At 44.1% G+C, this 19,796-nt stretch overlaps 1 protein-coding gene across 1 annotated transcript in view; it reads left to right on the forward strand.

Annotated features, from left to right (window-relative positions):
• The first annotated feature begins 861 nt into the window (after positions 1-861).
• The window catches only part of CAMKV (CaM kinase like vesicle associated), a 594,306-nt gene continuing 575,371 nt past the window's right edge, over positions 862-19,796 (forward strand). The window contains exon 1 of the mRNA XM_086938801.1: positions 862-1,174. The gene's annotated coding sequence lies outside the window, so the exon portion shown is untranslated. The remainder of the gene's footprint in view (positions 1,175-19,796) is intronic.

Consider the following 19,796-nt stretch of genomic DNA (forward strand, 5'->3'; position numbering starts at 1 on the left):
GTTGATGGAAGAAGGAATTGAGGTAATGGTTTAGGTGTTCCTGTAGAGGTTTGTGGATGTAGGGGGGAGGCAGATGCAGTGGGGGGGTGGGGAGGGGGGTAGTAGACTGCAAGCCTTCCTACACCCATTCCCACAAACGTCAAAGGTCTTACCCATTCATTCTTAAACCTGCCACCCATTCATCCATTCTTCTATGCCTTCATGAATCAGTGCGTCCTTATGTTCATTCCCGGCCTCTGCCTCTCACAGTCGCCGTTCTATCAGTCCCTCCCCTTCGAGCAGCACAGAGCCCCAAGTTTGGCGGCTGTTCTCTCGATTAGATCTGGCAGGACCGGCTACCAAGGTGACCAGAATCACTCGGTCTGACATCCCGCGACCACCTTTTCTTGAACCTCTTTCACAGGCATGGGAGTGGTAGAACCCATACATTATATAACAACTAACGTCTGTATGTTGGCAAGAAACATTGATGGGTGGGTGGATGGATGGATGGGGGGGGGGGGTGAATGGATGGATGGATGGACGGTGGGTGAATGGATGGGTGGGTGGGCGGGTTAATGGATGGAAAGATGGATAGATGTATAAAAGAACGAATAGAGGATTGAATTCCACGGTTATGGAACAAACTGTCTTTTTTAATGATGCAAAGCTCGTTCTTGGAGGCAACTACATAGCAAGAAGGCATGCAGAGCTGAACGTGCCCTATGGTGAAAAATCTCTGCAGTGCCTTTTCATATCTCGCCCAGAAGTGAACACAGCGTCAATTCGCGTCAGATGCTGCCCGCCACACCCCCATTTCGCCTCTACAGTAGATGAAACAACAGAGGTAGGGTGGGCGGGGCTTAAAGTTTCCGGTGATGGGGATGCAGGGATGATGAAGCCCCGCCCCCGCTGGGATGGGCTCCGGCGGTCTCCTCTCTTGGAACTTTTGCAGCAAGCTCTGGAGTGGGCACTGCTCTGCCTTCCTGGCGCTCGGCTCCATAGCTGCAGGTTGTTCACCCGGCTGGTACCTCTCCGCAGCTTGCCTGCCTCCTCCGATGGCAACACGCGGCTACCACTAAGCAGGGAGCGGCGACCACACTCTGGGATCAGCACCCAGCGGCCCGGACAGCTCTGCAGCAGGGGCGCGAGACCCGGGCAACGCCGCCCACAGGCTGCACGCACGGACCTTAAGGTGGGTGCACGCGGGATGGATGGGGCGGGCGACACTGGAGAGAGTGCCAGGGAGCCCCGTGCGAAGTGCCAGTGTGCTGTGCATGTTGAACTGGACAACTCGAAGGGATTAGCAGAGCAGACGAACTGCAATAGGGTTATTTGTCATAATAAGGTGGACTGGTTCTCGAAAATCACAGCAGGTGCCAACGCTCGGGTGCATACTTTCTGCCCCTGCCATGTGGCAAGAGAGTGGTCAGGACTGCATGTGCCACCTTCAGCCCCTGGCGGTATCTTACGTTATCTGCTTCACGAGCGCTCGAACACCCCCCCCCCCTCCTCCTCCCAGGCGTATGAGTTCCCACCAGAGTGTCGGACGAAACAGGTGCACCTCTACACCCCCCCCCCCCCCACCCCCAACGTGTCCCCGCGTGTGTGTGTGGGGGGCGGGGGGTTTAAAGTGCTGAAAGAAGATTTTTGTTTAACGAGGGGAGGCGGCATTCTTGCATTTAGTAAAGTGGTGCATCCTTTATGTATGCCTAGGCACTCGAACCTTTACGTCTTAGTCAAAGTAAATCCTCTCAGGCGATTTGAAAACATCGCCTCCCTGTCCCGGGAGCCATGTGCGCTCCCCACAACCCCAAACACTGCCTCTGAGGACGACTGCCATCCATTCGCACGTGCACTCACTATCGGTGGGCATTCTCAGCCTATACCAGTGGGGAAAACAGCCCCGACATTATTTTAGCTCGACTTAAAAAATGATTGACATCCTGGGGCATGCATACGCTGCACGGGGGGAGGGGGGGGGGGCACCAGTCACCAGGGTGCCATAGCCCCCCTCGAGTCGATCGAAGCTCTCTCCTTCCGTGCCTCCCACGAACATGTAACACGTTCGCGCTTCTTTTCCACAGAGACTGAATAGCCGAGGGGAGGCTGGGCTGCGACACCCCCAGCCCGCACCGCGGTCCGTCTTAAGAGAGGGGCACTGTGCAGGGCTTCTTTAACCACGTGCTGGCGGCCCCTAATTGTCACGTAGAAGAGAGCCCACATGCACGGTTCGGCACCCCCCTCCCAATCCATTTAGTCGCGTTTTGGGATTAGTTAGGAGTTTTTGCATAGCGCTCCGTGTCTAACGGGCCACTTCTAGGTGCTGTCTCTTGCACTTTAATTTTAGGGACGCAGGAGATGGGATAATCCAGTCTACGTCACTTCTCAGAAGCCGTGATCTCTACTCCTCTATGTTATGCAACTAGGGTGGAGTAGAGTGGAAACTGCGGTGGGCTTCCGCCACTCCATAATTTACTCCTGCATATTACACCGTTCTTCTGCCGTTTGCGAATGTCTCTGACACTTGCAGCCTGCCCGACTGGGGACCAACCCGGGGAGCTACATACAATGTGGCGATTGGGGGGGGATGGGGGTGGGGGGAGTTGCGTTCAGAGGCGTGAGTGGAGCTTCTGCCAGCAATGGTGTAATCCATGTACGCGTGAAAAAAAAACCAGAAGAAGCGACGCACCACTTGCAAAAATGTAGACGCATTTAGAATGTGTTTAAAAAAAACGTTCATCAGCCACTGGATTAGCTGTTTGTACCCGCGGCTGCTGTCGATATTTTTAAGTCTTAAGCTACTGTTGTTTATTCTGTAACTCGTCGGAACCCGCTGTCTATACACACACACACTCACGGCGAGCTTCGGGCTGCGCGCGCGTCTGTTTCTAGCTCTACCCCCTCGCGGGGCAGGTATTAGCCACTGTGTGCGCGTGGTTAGAACTCATCACGTGTCGCCCCCACTGACTTCCGCTGTGGTAACTTTATTTTGTGAGGGGCGGGGGGGGGGGGGGGGAAGGGGGGGGTCTGTCATTTGCAGAGACGCTGTGAAGTGATGTTATGGCCAGGTGAGTTTAGTTTTTGAACCACTGCCCACACCCCTCTCACATTGCTCTGCACAGGGACAAGTGCCCACAGGGAGCTTTACAGAATGATACGTCATACCGATGAAGGTGCGCCTGCCTTCAGATGTTATGCTCACATATTGTAGCACACGTTCAAAAAGACTCGCTTGTTAAAAGACCTGCTTTGCAGACTTTGCCCAGCTCACGCCTCTAAGCTGTCTCACCAGCAAGCAGGGAACAAGCATTTAAAATACACGTCAAGCCTCGTTTTCACGATGATTGCCCGCCAATCCCTCCAGCCCGTCAGATATTAGGAGGCTGGCTTTGTTTTTTAGGTTAATAAATTCTGCTAACCCGCAAGCCTGGAGTTATTGGTTGCGCCTTATCCTCCAAACAGGGAGTGGGAGAGGCATAGGATTCAATGGATGACCTGTCTTGTACAGCACACACTGATAAGTGAACGCTGTATAATGGCCAGAAACCTTGATCCCCAAAGCCAGGGGCTTGAAATGATTTTCAGAGGATCACACCGTTTGGTTACCTGAAGCAGCAGGGATTACCAATTCAGCAGCCTGACTAAATGCGGGTGGGAACAGAAAATCTGCATTGCCAACTGATGGATATGCTGTTCACACCTCCTGCAACTTTTCTGCACCTCACGTTGGATGTACCACTAGCAGAAACCCCGAAGGCCACCGTCCAGTGACGTGATGCCACCAAAATAAAAACAGATCCGTCAGCTGATCAATAGTGACTACTATAAGGCTCAACATGTGGGCACTGACAATTAATTATGTGACTCAGTGGAAGTGACACTTTGGAAGTACAGATCCAGTGGCCATATTTTCTGGTGGAGGTGCTAACAGGAACAAAGAACATTGCTGAGAATTCTATTTTGAGGGTTTTCTGACTGATGCAGACACTTCGATTAAAAGGCTTCCACTGTTTTGGCAACTAATCCTCCCGCCCGCCCCCCCCCCCCCCCCATTTACTCAATTTCCTTGATGGAAGCGGTAACACTGCCACTTAAAACTACCCATCAAATGCTAAATTAAGGCCTTGGTTTCAAAATCTGCAGTCTTCCCCCATCCCTTTTGTAATGTAACCAATTGAAATAGGAGAGAGGGGCACAGGACGCATACTTTTGGAACAAAAGCTCTTAATAGCACCACCCACACACAAAGTTATGTGTCCTAATTCTGTTGTGTTCATTTGAGTGTAGATTTACTGCTCACACAAGTTGTGGAATTGCAAGCACTAGAGAGGGCTTCTGTCAATGACAGTGCAAGATTTTCAGACACTTCTCCAGTGTGCACTAGTGCTACTAGTGCGATTGTGAAGGTAAGTCAGGCTCAATGCTCCTTCTGTCCTTGGCCTCTCTGCTAAGTCTCCTGGTCAGTGGGGTGGGTGTATTATTGCAGACTGTGGAGGCCTTGGGTTAGTCCAAGTGCTTTCATATAGCTCACCAGACAAAGCACCAATAGCTGACACATTGAGACCAGCATCTCCATCTTTTAAGTGTCTTCTGTGATATAACCTCGTGCAAGCTCTTGAAGCCTAGCCTGCTCTAGCACGACTACACATTAGTCCAGCACAGGGATGTCAGGCTTGGACAGCCAAAGGTAGTCATTTCTATCCTTTGGATATTTAATGCAGCTGCTGCTGTATATCTTTTCAGCCTTAATATTTTAAGAACTTAATTGTTTCTTTAGTTACATCTTCCTAGTTTTACTAGCTGGTTAGTTGCATCCATTATCAATCATTGTGGTTTTTTTTTAACATACCTCTTATTCATTATTTCTAGGCAGGTCATTTAAACTGAAAGTTCAAAAGTATCAGACTTCGTAATTTGTCACTTCCTGTGATATCAAACAGCATTTGGTGTCACTTTTGAGACCTATATGAGTTTGGTCAAAAGGAGCAGCGGCCCGTGCAGGTAAGAGCGGTGGAGCGGCGGGGTCGGGTAGTGGGTGAATTCGACAGACGACCATGAGGGAAAATTAAATAAATAATTAATTTTCCCTCGTCGTCATCTGTCGAAACCCCCCCCCCCCCCCGCCCCCCGGCTCGGTCCTACCACCCCATCGCCCTTACCTGTAGGGCCCTCAGCTGGTCAAAAGACATCATTGTGCAAAGAATTTCTAAATTGAATGAAGGGCCATGCCATGTGGTCAATTTATAAAAGACGTAGGTACAGGGGCTTAAGTTTTTCCTACAGGCGTGTCACCAGTGCTGTTGAATGCCAAGGGTGCCTCGCCGTGATTTTAGTACATACCTCCTTTTTCAACCACCATACATTTAATTTTTTACATCTTTCTAGTTCCTTTTCATCCCTGATATATATATTTGTCACTGTGTCCCTAGATTTCTCTTCCTCTGTTTTTGTCACTTGTCTGCCTTTTTCCTGCTTGCTCTGGGTCAAAGACTAGTAAGGACAAGTAAGTGCCAGACCCCAAAATAAGTGCCAGCGCCTTCCACCTGCACACACTTACATCATTACTGAACGCTTGAGTGTCTCAGTGGGGAACACGGATGAGTTGTAACTGTTTGTAACACAATGTTGTCAAAATGGAGAAGCTCTTGTTTAATGTTTGTTGACTTTATTTGCCTGAAGGGCTTCCAGTTTTGAGGAACTATTCCTCAAAAGAAACGTGTAGAGGAAAACAAAATATCACAAAGTGTTGAAACAGCCCCCCACCCCCACTCTCGTCTTCATCCCTCCCTTGAATTCAGGGAATTGTAGAGTTTGGGCTTCAAATAGCCGATTGTTACCAAGAATTAGGATTTTTCAACAAGCCTATCTTTGTTTTAAAGTCATGATCTCGCGTGCAGCCGATTCTCCCACAGACGCCCACACTACAGCGAGAACGGGAGGCGAATTTCCGCAAATGTGACAATAAAAACAAGAAATTTGCAAAGAGTGGGTTGAAAGCATTTCTTTTTATATATATGGTTCTCCATGTCGTGATTCAAGAGATTTAATTGGTTGACCTGAGTCTTTTGAGTCTTATGTACTGCAGAATACACACTTGTCCCAAAGAAATTACAGTTTTGTCTAAAAGGCCAGTAAATGGTCATGTGGAAAACTCTCTAAAATCAGTTGTTCCAGTTTATGGAGAAATACCAAGTTTAATGCAGGATTTTTAATTTAAAGAGCTACATTTCAAATAAGTGGAGCAAGTAGTGTGTTCTGCTTGGGTGCCATGCTTGAGGATATATTGGTCGCCCCATCACCACAGCAGCCAGTGCATCTGTGAAGAGCTGTAGCCACTTGGGTTGTGGTACCCCTCAGGCATGGCCAGTGGAAGGATGTGATTTTGTGACTGTAGTGCTTTCTGCATAATTATGGATTTGCTGCATTTGCCACACAATCCATCGCCTGCTGCATAATCCGCAGATTTTAACCCCAAAATTGTTTTTCTAACTCAAATGAATCAAAAGTTACTAAAAACACAATGACGCGTGTTGCCACATAGTAGAAGGCCCTTTGCAAAGGTTCTCTATGCACCTTTCTGTTGCTTACTGCTGTAGTTGTGTGTCAACCTAGTACTAATGATGTGAACCTTTGCGGAAATAGCGTTAACATGTGTAAAAAGGACTAAGGTGGCAATACTATCACAAAATGTCCCGCATTATGCCACATATTTTGACTTTTCTTGCCACATACTATAGACATCCCTGCCACATGATTTGGTCCTCCCTGTCCCATATTTCCAGAGTCCCCGCCTTTGGCCTAAGCTCTACTGGTTTTCACCTCGACCTTCATGATGTACCATATCACGGTTTCCCATAGAGAGTAAAATCTCTTTCATTACCACCATTGCTTCATTCAAATCCTGGAAGTATTTACATTAAGCTTGTGTTTCTTGAGAGTATCCTAAGGAAAAAATATTTTAACCTTTTTTTGCGCATACATTTTTTTACTCGTCATAAATCTGGAGCCTCCAGTGACGACTGGATGTACCAATGGTCAAATTTGTGCTGAAACTTTGGCCGCTGGCTACGAAGCAGGCGTTGGCTGTGTTGGATATATTTATATTGTTCTTTGCTGATTCCGCTTGTGCTACACAATCAGGCGCTTTGTAACATATGGGAAGAAACCGTACAAAGCTAATAAAATTGTAGCGTAAACATGGTTGGACTTATATTACATTCTATGCTTCTTATCTCAGAAGGCTCCAAATACTGTTTAAGCGGATACCCAATGATGAAGCATGTCACCTTTGGTGGGCGAGGGAACTTGTCCTTTAAAGGGAGCACCCCACATCATTTAGGTACACCAACACTCATTGTTTCTCTTCTCTCTATTAGATCCAGGTGTTTTATTTGTGATTTTTATTTTTATTTTGAAAGTTATTAATAAGAGGATACTCTGTCATGAATAATTGGTAGAGTTTAGGACTATAGAGTGTATTTTGTAGGATGAGATTGAGTGCCTCTCGTGTGTGTGGTTTATAGGAGGGCACCAACGTGTTGTAGCAAAACTTGTTGATATACATACTCAGTGATTGAAGAAGAGAGATAGACTTTTTTGTGTCTACTGTCATCTTCAGGCAGTTGGCTAAGCAGCTAACATGATGCTTGTGCTGTGAGGGTGTAAGTTTGTATTTTGGGCTAACTGGGTAAAGTGGAATGGTTGTCAATAACAAAAAATGAGGGGTTTGCGAAATTCACAAAATTTCCATTTTTAGTAATCCATTAGAATTCAGAAAAATGACTCAAAGTTAGACAAAATGTAAACTTGGTATTTAGTGCCATATTTGAATGTGAAAGGTGCATATTTTTTATGCAACTACCCATGCTGCACTAAAAAATCACAACAAACACAAATGCTGCCTACAACAGCCACTAGTGTTATGATCGTTCGTGTTTTCCTCTGCTCCCACTATAGAAATTTTACCCAAATGGGCTGATTACACAATGTGGCATAATGGACTAATATTGTGATCTTTGCCTAACAAAAATAACCCACAATTGGATAAGATTATGCTGACGCAACAAAAATGTATCTACACCAAGCAAGAATATTGTGTTCTAAAAATCATTTGCAAAAACATTATCCATTGGTCGTAGATTGCCCGTTATTAATTTCAAACAGGGCACTATTTTGATAAAGGCATTCGGGGACACAATATTTCTCTTAGATGATATTTTGTTTTTCAGATTCTGGTGCCATGCTTTGTTATATGTAGTGCATTAAAAGGAGATCCCATTGTGTTGCATCAATTTTGTGGCTGTGCCTACACCTCTGGTGAGGGGCAGGAGTGCAGGATGGGCTGGGTTGGACAAGTGTAAAGTACCATTATCCCATGCATGTGTGAGTCATCTGTTCTGGGAACAACCAGGCTTATGGCACCCTCATGAATTCTAGGTGGCCACACTTGATCCTTAACCATTCCCGGTTGTGATTTCCAAAGAAGCAGGTACCACCAGTTTTGATGAAGGGAGGGATCATGAGGAGGAAACTCTGCCTGGAAAAGAGCATCCTTCTTTGAGTCCTCTGCGTGCACCATTAAGTAAATAAAATAGGAAGTTCTGTTTTCCGGGCACATTGCACTTTAAAGGTTCTGATCAATTGGGGATGTTGGATATTGGGTTTTATTCATAAATTGTGTATAGGGTCACATTTTTTAAATCATGTTTTAATGTATTACTGTTTTTATGTACTTGTAACCGTTGTAACTTTTATGGTTGTCCGATGTGAAACCGAATAAAGTTTATTTGAATTGAATTTGAGTCCTCTGCCATAATTTTGTTTGGTGGAAGGTGTGTATGATGTTGTGGATTGCATGGCAGGAGAAGCATAGATCCTTAAACAAGCAGCATAGTGTTGTAGGCAATCAGTGGATGGTTTGCAAGGGCACAGAGAGATGTGGTCTGTTATGCACAGAGGCAAGAGTTGTCTGGTGTCTTTATTCTGAATCCTCTGCAGACTTCAGAGTAGATAGAGAGAAGCTCCCTAGGCAAAGTCTGTTGCTCTAATTTAGGCATGCCAAAAAATGAATACAATCTTATTTTGAGCACTGTGAGGGAAGCATAGATAAGGGAAGGTGTGGAGCAAGGTTTGCATGATGTAGATGCCTCATTAAGTCACTTGATTTACTTGTGGCACCAGTGCTGATTTAGAGTCTACTGGCATTCCTAGAGTGGGGGTCCAGAGTCCTCAGAACAAATACCAGTGGGGTGATGCTTAACCTATTTTTCCAATGTGAGACACACTGTTTTTAAGAACCAAGTTTGAGGTGGTTGAGTAGCATTCACTTCTTGGAGGCATTGGCCTAGGGAACTGATGTCAAGGTATGAGATGTTTGCAATCTTTAGGAACATCTGGGTGTCATCAGTTTAATTTAGCAGTTTAGGTTGAACACTTTGAGGATTTGAGGATTTTTGAACAGAGGCCCAAGTTTCTATTAAAGAGTGGAGCAGAAGTATTGGAACCATGTGGGTGCTGGTATGGGAGTGTAAAGGAGCTGAGGTAAAAGGTTGAGAGTGAATGATATAGAGCGAAGGAGAGCCAGTCCACTACGTTACCATGAATACTGAGGTTGCTCAGTCTCTACAGTAGTGTAAGATGATGCAATTTGCCCACAGCAGAGCCGAGACCCACTAAATTAGTGCAGCACCTACGTTTATATATATATATTTTTTTGTCCTCATTTCACTTTAACCACATTGCTGCTGTGGTTATTTTTCTCCTGTGCTGGATATTGCCATTTCCCATTGTTCATGACGAGCTGGGCTCGTCATCAGTGTTTGAGGAGGCTACACCATGACGAGCCCAGCTCGTCATCAGCCTCGAAGGGGTTAAGCATCTGCAAATTCGCATTTGGAAGTCCACCTTCCAACTGGGCGCCCTGGGTCTATGCTCTTGCATTCGCTTTTCGGGCCTACCAGGCCAGCTTCATTTGTTCGAGGCTTGGTGTAATCATTGGACCATATACACTTAGACTAACCTCATTTCAGTACCCCAAGTGATTAATGGCCCCCAGATGTTCCCCTCCTCTTGGTCCAATCTCGCCATACACAACACAGCCCTTAACCAAGTCTCATATTGCGGTGGCTCAGGGTCTTTCCACAGCCTGCAGATCTCTCTACGGGCTACTAATATCAAACACAAGAATAAACCAATCGACTTATTAGATAATTGGTATGTAGGATTATTCTCGATACCAAATATAACTAGTGTCGGGTTGAGATTGAACGTGACTTTAAAAACACCCTCCAACGCCCTCCTCACATTTCCCCAAAAGGTTCTTAGAAAAATACAGTCAAAAAACATATGTATATCATCAGCCTCTACCAAACCGCATCTAGAACATTTAGGAGCTAATGTTGATGCAAATCTAGCAATTTTTTGGGGGGTATAGTACAATCTATTTACCACAAAGAAATTATTTTTCTTTAAAGAAGCTGATTTAACATATTTGTATAAATTATAAAGAGAGGGATAAAACAGATCAACAGAGATGTTTTCCAGCGATGAAGCACTCCATACCTTATGAGAGGGAGGAAGAGTTATATCCTCTGCCTCAACTACTGCTCTATACCAAATCCCTACTTCCTTTTTTTGAGGGTTTACATTTTGGAGGATATTCTCGATTTCCCAATTTCCACCAATAAGATCTCTCTCAGCAGTGAACCAAGAACATATTTGCAGGTATTTAAAGCGGGAGAGAGAACCCCCTGTTTTAGCATTTAACACTTCCCATGGATGGACACCGTTCTGTGATATTAACTCTGACCAATTGTCAATTCCTGCTCTCTTAATAGGGATGGCCAAGGTGTTATCTAGACAAGCAGGAAGTCCTGGGGAGTCCCAGATTGGGGCAAAATCGGAATATAATCTTATTCCCCACTTTGTTTTCAAACTTTGCCACACCCTGAGAGCGGACCTCATTACTTTTAATCGTACCTTTTTTAAAAATCTGGGAGCACCAAACTTATACAAAAATCCAGTACTACCTCCCTCGAAGTGAACCATAGCATCCAGAACCAGTCCCCAATTGGAGCTGGGGGGGAAGAGAGTAAGCAACAAATGTTTAAAAAAAAAAAAAAAGAGTATAAAGAGATATCGGGGAGGGCGAGGCCACCCTTAATCAACCTCCGTTTTAGCTTCTTCCAAGACAGCCTGGAGTTTTTATTGGCCCATATGAAGCTCCCTAATTTACTTTGAATGTTTCCCAGTAACTTCCCAGGGAAATCGAGTGGTATAGCCCCAAACAAATATATCAACTTTGGCAGAATAACCATTTTAACCAAGTTTACTCGCCCGTAGATTGTAAGAGGGAGATTCTGCCATTTCATGAAAAGATGGTCGATTTCTTTAGAAATTTTCTTCAAATTAATAGTGGGGATCTCCTCTATATTATGGGTTATAATAATCCCTAAATACCTAAACTCCCCACAGTGTCTCCCAACATAGTCTTCAACTCCATAACCTCGGTTTTAGATGTGTTAACCAGGTATCCTGAGAGGAGACCAAACTCTTCCAAGGTATTTTCTACCCTGGGAAACACCTCTACTGGGTTGCTGGTATACACCAGCAGGTCATCTGTGTAAAGGGCTAACTTACACTTCTGGGACCAGTCTGGGAGGTGGATATAGGTACAGGTGATGATTGGAGGGGTGGAACTAGCTTTAGTGTCCTACTAAGGCCCTAATGTTGACGACCCGGCTTGTTTACTTAAAATGCAGGCCTTATTGGCTCAAGTCACCCTGCTAATTATAATCGCTGGAGATGTTAATATCCTTCTTAACCCCTCCAAACATAGGTCTAACCTTAGTCGCTCTGTTACAGCTCAACGCATGCGCCGGACAATGATTAACATGATGCATGAACTCGGATTGGTTGATCTATGGAACATAAAGAAGGAGGGTCAACCGGGTTTTACTTTTTTTAGTAAAAAATATGGCCATTCTTCCAGACTGGACTATATCCTTTCAGATAGGGCATGTCTGGATCGTTTGGTTGATATCTCTATCCTTCCAGTCATATTGTCCCATCATGCTCCAATAACCTTTCTCTATCGTAAGGCGAAATCTACTGTTGCTCCTAGGTGGACATTAAAAAGGGCGATGCTGGCCAACGAAGATTTAATAACAGTTATTAGATCTTCGACTGTGGAGTACTTCGCTGAGAATCAGGGCTCAACATCATTGGAATATGTCTGGGACGTATTTAAGGCCCACACTCATGGGGTACTCCACAGTTGGATAAGCTCCAAAAATAGGGTAGAAAGGTTGGAACTAAAAAGATTGGAGGAGGAGATTTCTAGATTGGAAAGGGTTAGAACCAACTGTCCCCTAGATAATTTATCTCAAGTTCTTAAAGACTTGGAAGATCTTCGCTTTTCATATAGGGATAAGTTGGATCAGAAGCGCCTACGTTTATATTGGCTGTGATCTTCAGATCATTCCAGATGATGATCAAGTGAAGATCAGTCCTTCTGCCTGGGAAATGTCCTAGTAAATGGCCAATGAGAATGAGCTTTCCTTTAAAAAATGCCATTATGTGGATGGGGGCTGATCCTTTGTTGAGGTTACAGAGGAAGGACCATGAGAGATTTGTCTGAGGCTGGAGGAGTTTGTCAGATCAATCGTTTGTTTCTTTGGGATCATCTTGACATAGGAGGTCTTGAGACCATGAGGATACTGCACAATGTCAAGTTGTATTAGAACATTGGAATGTTGGGAGCTCCATTGAAAACAATGGAGTGCTCTGGGCGTATAATGGCTGGTATAAGCCTGGAGCTCCAACATTCCAATGTTTCTTTGTTCACAGCTCTGGCTGTGAACAAAGGCTTCAGGGAGCCTGAGGGGATTCCAATCCCTTCACGCTTCCAAAAGGCTTTGTTTTTTTGTTAGAACATTCTGTCCTCTAGTGACAGAATGTTCTAATAGCCTTATAGCCCTTCGTTGATGGGCTATACCGCTATTAAAGTCCCTCTCCCTTGTTAAAGGCCCTCGCCTTCGGCTTGGGGCCTTTAACGCTGGAGAGGGCCTTTAAGAGCCGGTATAGCCCTCTACGGCGGGCTATAAGGCTATATTGTGGAAGACAAAGAATCTGCAACAGAACAGACATCATGATAAGCTGTTGCTGCTTGAGGCAAAAAAAGAACTGACCCTCACCCCTTTGAAGAAGGAACACAGTACAGACATTACTGTTTAAAGCATGGTGGATGAATCCATAGCCATTGTTAACACATATGTCAACAATCATGGTTTTAGGTGTGTTGGTTGGGGGCCCCTAAAATGGCAGGTAAAAGGAGATCTGACAGGTCCATCGGCATGGGCAGTGGAGATGTCCGCAGATTTGTACAGTAACCATTTTCAGATCTCGCCTACAGACAGCATTTAGCTGTTTCTTGTAGAAGACCTATTCAGCACAAAAAAAAGTAAAACACACAGCTGCACTTTTGCCGGACCAGCCCCAAAACTTTGGAATGCCCTACCACCCTCAACAAGAGCAATTACCTCCATTAGGCTTTTCAAGAAGGAAGTTAAAGCCTTATTACTAGAAAAACATGACTCATAAGCAAACTTTTATAACTGTAATTCACACTGGTGCATTTGGTTCCTTATTATTTGTATGCCATGGTCTCCCATTTCTATGTATATTGTATCTTAAATGTTTGCTGATTACTGTAAAGCAACTCTCTACAACTCTTTGTACAGTGCTCTGATACCTTGATGGTCATTGTTCGCGCTATATAAAACGCTATAAATAGATAAATAAACAATACCAATATGAACAGTGAGCTTTGGGCCTATTGCTCACCATTGGTTGGCTCTCTTGTCAATCTCATTTACTTGCTTCTTATTCAACGGCCTTCCGTGTTTGTATTTATCCCCTTCCCTGTAGTACAGCTTCTTTACCATCCTTTTGACTGGATGACTTGTAAGCTTCCACTACTCTGATTTTGATGAATCACATTTTTCTTATTTCATTTAGCGGTCAACCTGCTGCTTTCATGTGTTTTATGTTTCTCTTCCTCTAGCTTCTCTATTGCTTTCCCTACCGGTTCATGGCTGGCATTCTCTTTTTTTCTTTTTTTTTTAGGCTGTTCCACTTCAAGCTTTTCCGCTGCTTCCCAAACTGCACTGCCCATTGTTATCCCTCTGTTGACTTCTCCACCACCCTCTACTCCATTGCTTCTCCACCGTATCCAGCACATTTTTCTTTTTTGCTTTTTGGTACTCCGCACCGGATTGAGATTGTTGTGGAACATGAATTGTTTCTTCATTGTACAGGACTTCTGTATCAGGAAGGCCTTCTCGCTACCATTACTGGGTGGGAGAATTTTGGGGCTTGCAGAAGGTTCCTCCAGGTTAATACCAGAATCAGGGTAGGCTTCTCCCCTTAGCGCAATGGTGATTACTGGATCATAGACTTTCTTATTTGAGAGTTAGGATATCAATAATATCTTTCTTTTTATGGTCTCTGAAGTCCCTCTGTCATAAGGATCCTGGTTTAGTTCCATTAAGACCATCTCTGACCTCTACCTCGTGCTTTATGTACCTTCTGGGAAGAATCGTTGTTTATCCTTTTCATCTGTGGACTATTTGTAAGGGTGTGCGGAACTCACGGAGTTTCACTCCTCCGGAACTCAACAGAGTTACATAAAAACTCCACGAGATTAAGTGGAGTTCCGCAAGTGGGCGAATAGGCACGTCACACTGATTTTTATCTCCAGGAGCTTGTTCTGCACTTCAAAATCAGTGCAAACATCACTACATGGTGCGCCAGCGGGTGCTGCTTCTTTTCTGCCGCTTCAGTGGATTTTCTACTTAAGTGGCAGCTTTCTCACTGCCAATGGTTGGGGCTGCTCGTGACCCCCTGTTGCCATCCTCGCGCCTGAAATTCATGCTAGCGGACGTCAATCCTCGCTCGCACTACCACACAATAAAAAAAGTCTGCAATGTGGCAGTTGGTGGCATTTTGCTGCAACTCCATATTACAAGCGTAACACAGAGTCGGCAAAACTCTGTGAACTTCGCAAGCGGAGCGGAATTTATCGTCCACCCCTTATATTTGGTGGTAGTCTCTCACAGAAATCTCATTGAGCAGTTCATATTTTCTGGTAATTCTGTTGCCTCTTCCATGCTTCTATCTTGGCCAGAGAACCATGTTCAACAGAATAATTAGGGCTTTTAGAACAATTGACCCCTGCTAGGTTTGCACTTTTTCTTTAATGAACAACCGTAAATCAATTGTTTGTCTCATCTTTCTAGTACCTGCCTATTTTAATAAGTTATTGTCATATACAGTACTCATTTTAAGCATTCAATAATGCTTTAAATCCATTATGTGGGATATTTTTATGTACTTATTATCCACTCCCATGAAAGAAGCCAGATACTACCAGAAGGTCGCGTGCTATTTGGTACCTTGAGAAAAGCGTATTGAAACACAAGTAGGTTTATAAGTATTCAGGTTTTTTCAGCATCTCACTTTGGTAATACTTTTTTTGTAGCAGGCTAGTGTCCTTGGAAGAGGCTTAAAACCTCACCTTGTAGATACACAGAGATCCATTTACTTCTCTTCCCAGAGTAGTAGGAACAATCAATATTTTTCTCCTCGTCTTATGTTCAGTTGGAGTACATGTTGCCATGAAGACCATGACATGTTTGCTTTAATAAAAGGTTGCGTTTAATAAATGAGAAGCAGAGATTACATTTTACACATCACTTTATCCATCTGCTTACTAACTAAACATACTCGAAACAGCAAATCAATACATCTTTATTGATTTTTGCCACTCGTTCCTCTGTTGGCCTAATGGTACCCTTTCCACTGACCTCACAGGCACTGTGAGGCGGGCGCATCCTGATTGTATCTGCGGAACCCCCGCATGCATTGCGGGCAGTCCCATTTCCTGCCACCCACCATGCTAATCCACCCCATAGTGTTAAATGTCTGCATCCCTTCAAAACTGAGGATGGACTCTGTTAGAACAGGATTTATGAATGTAAAATTACTACTAGTAAATTTTCACTTGTAGGCAGATGTCTTGCCACCTGGGTCCAGATCTACAAATGTTATAATATAGGTAAAAATAATAAAGTTTCATAATTATTAACATTTTATTTTAAATATTTTAATGTAAAATAAAAATGTAAATGAACTTACACTAATTCTCATTAACTTATAACTAAACAATATACAGTACATTACTCATCAAACTAAATGGTAATAAAAAATAAAATATATTAATGCAATTTATAAGTATTATTTTAAAAAATCGAAAACCCCACCCTCACTCTTACTTGTAACATTTAATTATTATTAAGTACATTTTGTTTAAACATATTTGTTTAATTTATTGTATTTAATTATTTTTTTATTAAACGTTTAAAAGTTGCACATTATTTTTAAGCAACAAATTAAATATTCATTTAAATGTATTAAAACTATTTTGGAACAAATTTGCATTTGTGAAATTTACAACTTTAAATGATTTATTTTATTTAACATGATTGTATATCTGGTGTTCAATTATGTCCATGCCGCCATTATCTTCTATGGGTGTGTGTTTCATTGCTTGTCAGTGGTCATGTGTGGTGCTGGACTTACTGCAAGTTGGGGTCAAGTACATTTACAACTACTTTGGATCATTCTTGGCTGTAGCAACTTTAGAATTGCAGTTTTTGATTAGCAACGGCCTTACCCTTTTTGGATGGATGCTTGTATTTGCATGTCTGTCCCTAAGCCCCCCATTACGACCCCTAATACACTCCTATTTAGAAGTCAGTATTCCCCATTTCCCAGCCATTCCCCCAGGCTCCTCCAACATTTACAGCTGGGGACGAGAACTCTCCATAGAAGAATTAGGAGAGGCTGAGACTGAGGTATCCACATGTAGGTTTGTGAATAGAATTTTGTAGAGCAGGAGTAGTATTATTGTAGTAATGCTAACAATACTGCAAAGTGCAGTTTGTGAAGAGGCCCCAACGTATCTTTGTTCCATATCTTGCGTATCCCATTCTTGGCGACCAGCAGCAAATGGAAGGTAGTCTATCCGGAGCCAGAGAAAGGGGCTGTGCATTCACATCTTAGCTTCTACCATATAACCCAGGCCTCGGTAATTATAAAATTGTGCGGCCGTGGCATTTTTCGCATAAATATAGATTTGCTGCATTTGCCACATAAGCCATCATCTCCTACAGAATCTTCAGGTTTTAATAAAAAAAAATGTTTTGAGCTCAAACAGTTCAAAAGTTACTGATAACACAGCAACACTTGTTGCCATACAGTGGTAGACCCTTTGCAAAGGTTGATTGGATATCACATTGTTGCTTATTGATATATTTGGGCGTTAAAATGGTCCTCAGGAGGTGCAACCATTGCCTATACAATCTTAACTCGTTTAAAAATGGCAAAATAATGAAGTAATACTATCACAAAATGTGCTGCATTATGGCGCATAATTTGTCTTTTTGTGCTGAATAATTTACTCAACCTTGTCACATAATTTGGCTCTCCCCTGCTGCACAATTCTAATGACCCTGCATATAACGTGGATTTTAAGGGGACATTGTTTTAGAATGGCGGTCACCCCAGTGATTCAGAAATCCCACGGAAAATGTTATAGCTAAGATGTGATGGTATGGCCATATTGGCATCTTCTCTTTCCCTCCTATAGCAGAGACTATCAAAAAATATCAAAATTCAGATTACAGCTCCTCCCTTTTCTCCCTAATCTGTATAAACACCATCCCCACTCCAAACCAGCCATCTCCCTCTCCCACACCCTAGGCAGACACCACAATGGCACCACTCCCTCATAGTGTGGTCCCTTCCCAGCCAATGTATACGCTGCAGTCGCCCTCGCTGCCAAGAGGCTAGTCACAGGGCTCTTTAAGACCTTCTCCAAGTAATCCAGCACTACTGGTGCTCCACCAGTGTCTTCGATCCACCCCAATCTTTTTGGCTTCCTGGAGGCCAGGAAGATAGTGGTTGGCGCTAGGGTCTCCCTGAATGGCTCTAGCACATAGAAACTCTGGTTCGCCTCACGGTTGTGCAGCGCACTTACCAACGATACTCATGCTTGAGTACTAATGGGACCTTACTCCATAGTATTAGAATCCACATGGCAGCAGACTCCGTACATTATCGTTAGCTATGTGATGTTATGTTAATTTTATTTAATATAGCGCACAAATTGCCCCCAGAGGGGTTTCTCAGCGCTGTAGATAAACCCGAGACTAAATTAAAATAAAACTGTCTTAAGCAGTTTCCTGAATTTGTCATGGTCAGTGTTGGTGCAGATATAATAAGATAAGTAATTCCAATAGGAAGGGGCCAGGTGAGAAAAAGACCTTCTAGGTATGGTAAGAGTTGCAAAGGATTTGTGGACATCTCACATGAATCACTGAAATAGGAATGAATATACCAGTGTGCTTTAATGCCCCTGCTGCAGAAACCTTGAGCATCTCTCATCCGTTGAGGTAGTAAAACAGCTCAGTGATATAGATGATAAAGAGTCTGTGGTGCCCTCCTAATGGAAGAATTCACTATATAGATGTGTATAACACAACAGAACTTACTGCAGAGAACCTTTCACAACCTGGAGCTTACACAAATTGGGCTGTGCAAAGACCCGAAGTCTAAAAGCTTTCAGATTTGACCTCAGCAGTGCCCCCTGCCCCACCCCGTTAAGGCGGAAGAGTGTTACCCCCCCCCTGCCAGTGCAGCAAAAGTGAAAAATAAAGCAGTAATAAAATGAATTACCGTTTTATTTTTCACTGCTCCCAGTCCGGGCAGTGTTTGGGGGCCGGCACTGCTGCTGACTGGCAGCAGGAAGCGGTGCTCACTCCAGCAGTTTACACTGCTCAAGTAAGTCATTTTTGCCAGCCGTCTCTCGACAGTCAGCCTGACATACGCTATGTAAGCCTCTCCACCTAGCTGTCTCAGACAGCTGTGTGGAGAGCAGGCACAGGCCTCCTGTGCCCTGCTGGAGCGTTGAGGCAGCCCGCTCCAGCCAATCCTGGCACTGCTTTCATGCTGCTCATCTGCAGCATGAGAGCAGCTTCGGGATTTGCAGCAGGGGGCTGCCAGAGGCTCCATGAGGCGCTGTTGTGCTGATGCCAGAAGAAAGAAGAAAACAGGGAGCGCGAAACACAGATAAGTACATTGTTATTTGTTTTAATGTATCTTTTTGCCCCCCACTGGGTTTGACTCTCGGTCCACTCAACGCCCCTCCAGTGTTGAGGGTCACCGCCTGCCACAATTTGTCCAGTTTTCTAAAAGAATAGACAGATTCACTAAATGCAAAGCTGGTAAAGATTTATGTCTATACACTGAAAAACAAATGCACTTCAACGCGAACTACCCTGTGGCTGCAAATGGTCGTGATGAGCGCAAACACCTATCTTAACTTCTACATGGCCGTGGTGAGAGCAAACACCTATCTTAACTTCTACAGTCCCTGATGCCAGACTTATGTGCCCCCCGTACCACCTCGTTTACTAACGAGGAATATCAGGATCTGGGAGTTCTCTGAGGGCCTCAGAGGTTCCCAGGGATCAGGAAACAGCGAAATTGATGCTGGGCAGGACACCAGCCTACCAGGACTTGGCACATTTTAACTACACTGCATCGGGGTAATTCATGGAATCTCACACACTAAAGTAAAATTTACAGCATTTTACAACCTACACAGCTGTAATAAAAAAAATTGTCTGAGCTTAGTCACAACTTCAACTTTTAGTTCGAATTTTTGTGGCTTACCATTTCAACCCCTAAATTCA

Source organism: Lissotriton vulgaris, chromosome 9 (assembly GCF_964263255.1).
Source record: "Lissotriton vulgaris chromosome 9, aLisVul1.2, whole genome shotgun sequence".
Lineage (NCBI taxonomy): Eukaryota > Metazoa > Chordata > Amphibia > Caudata > Salamandridae > Lissotriton > Lissotriton vulgaris.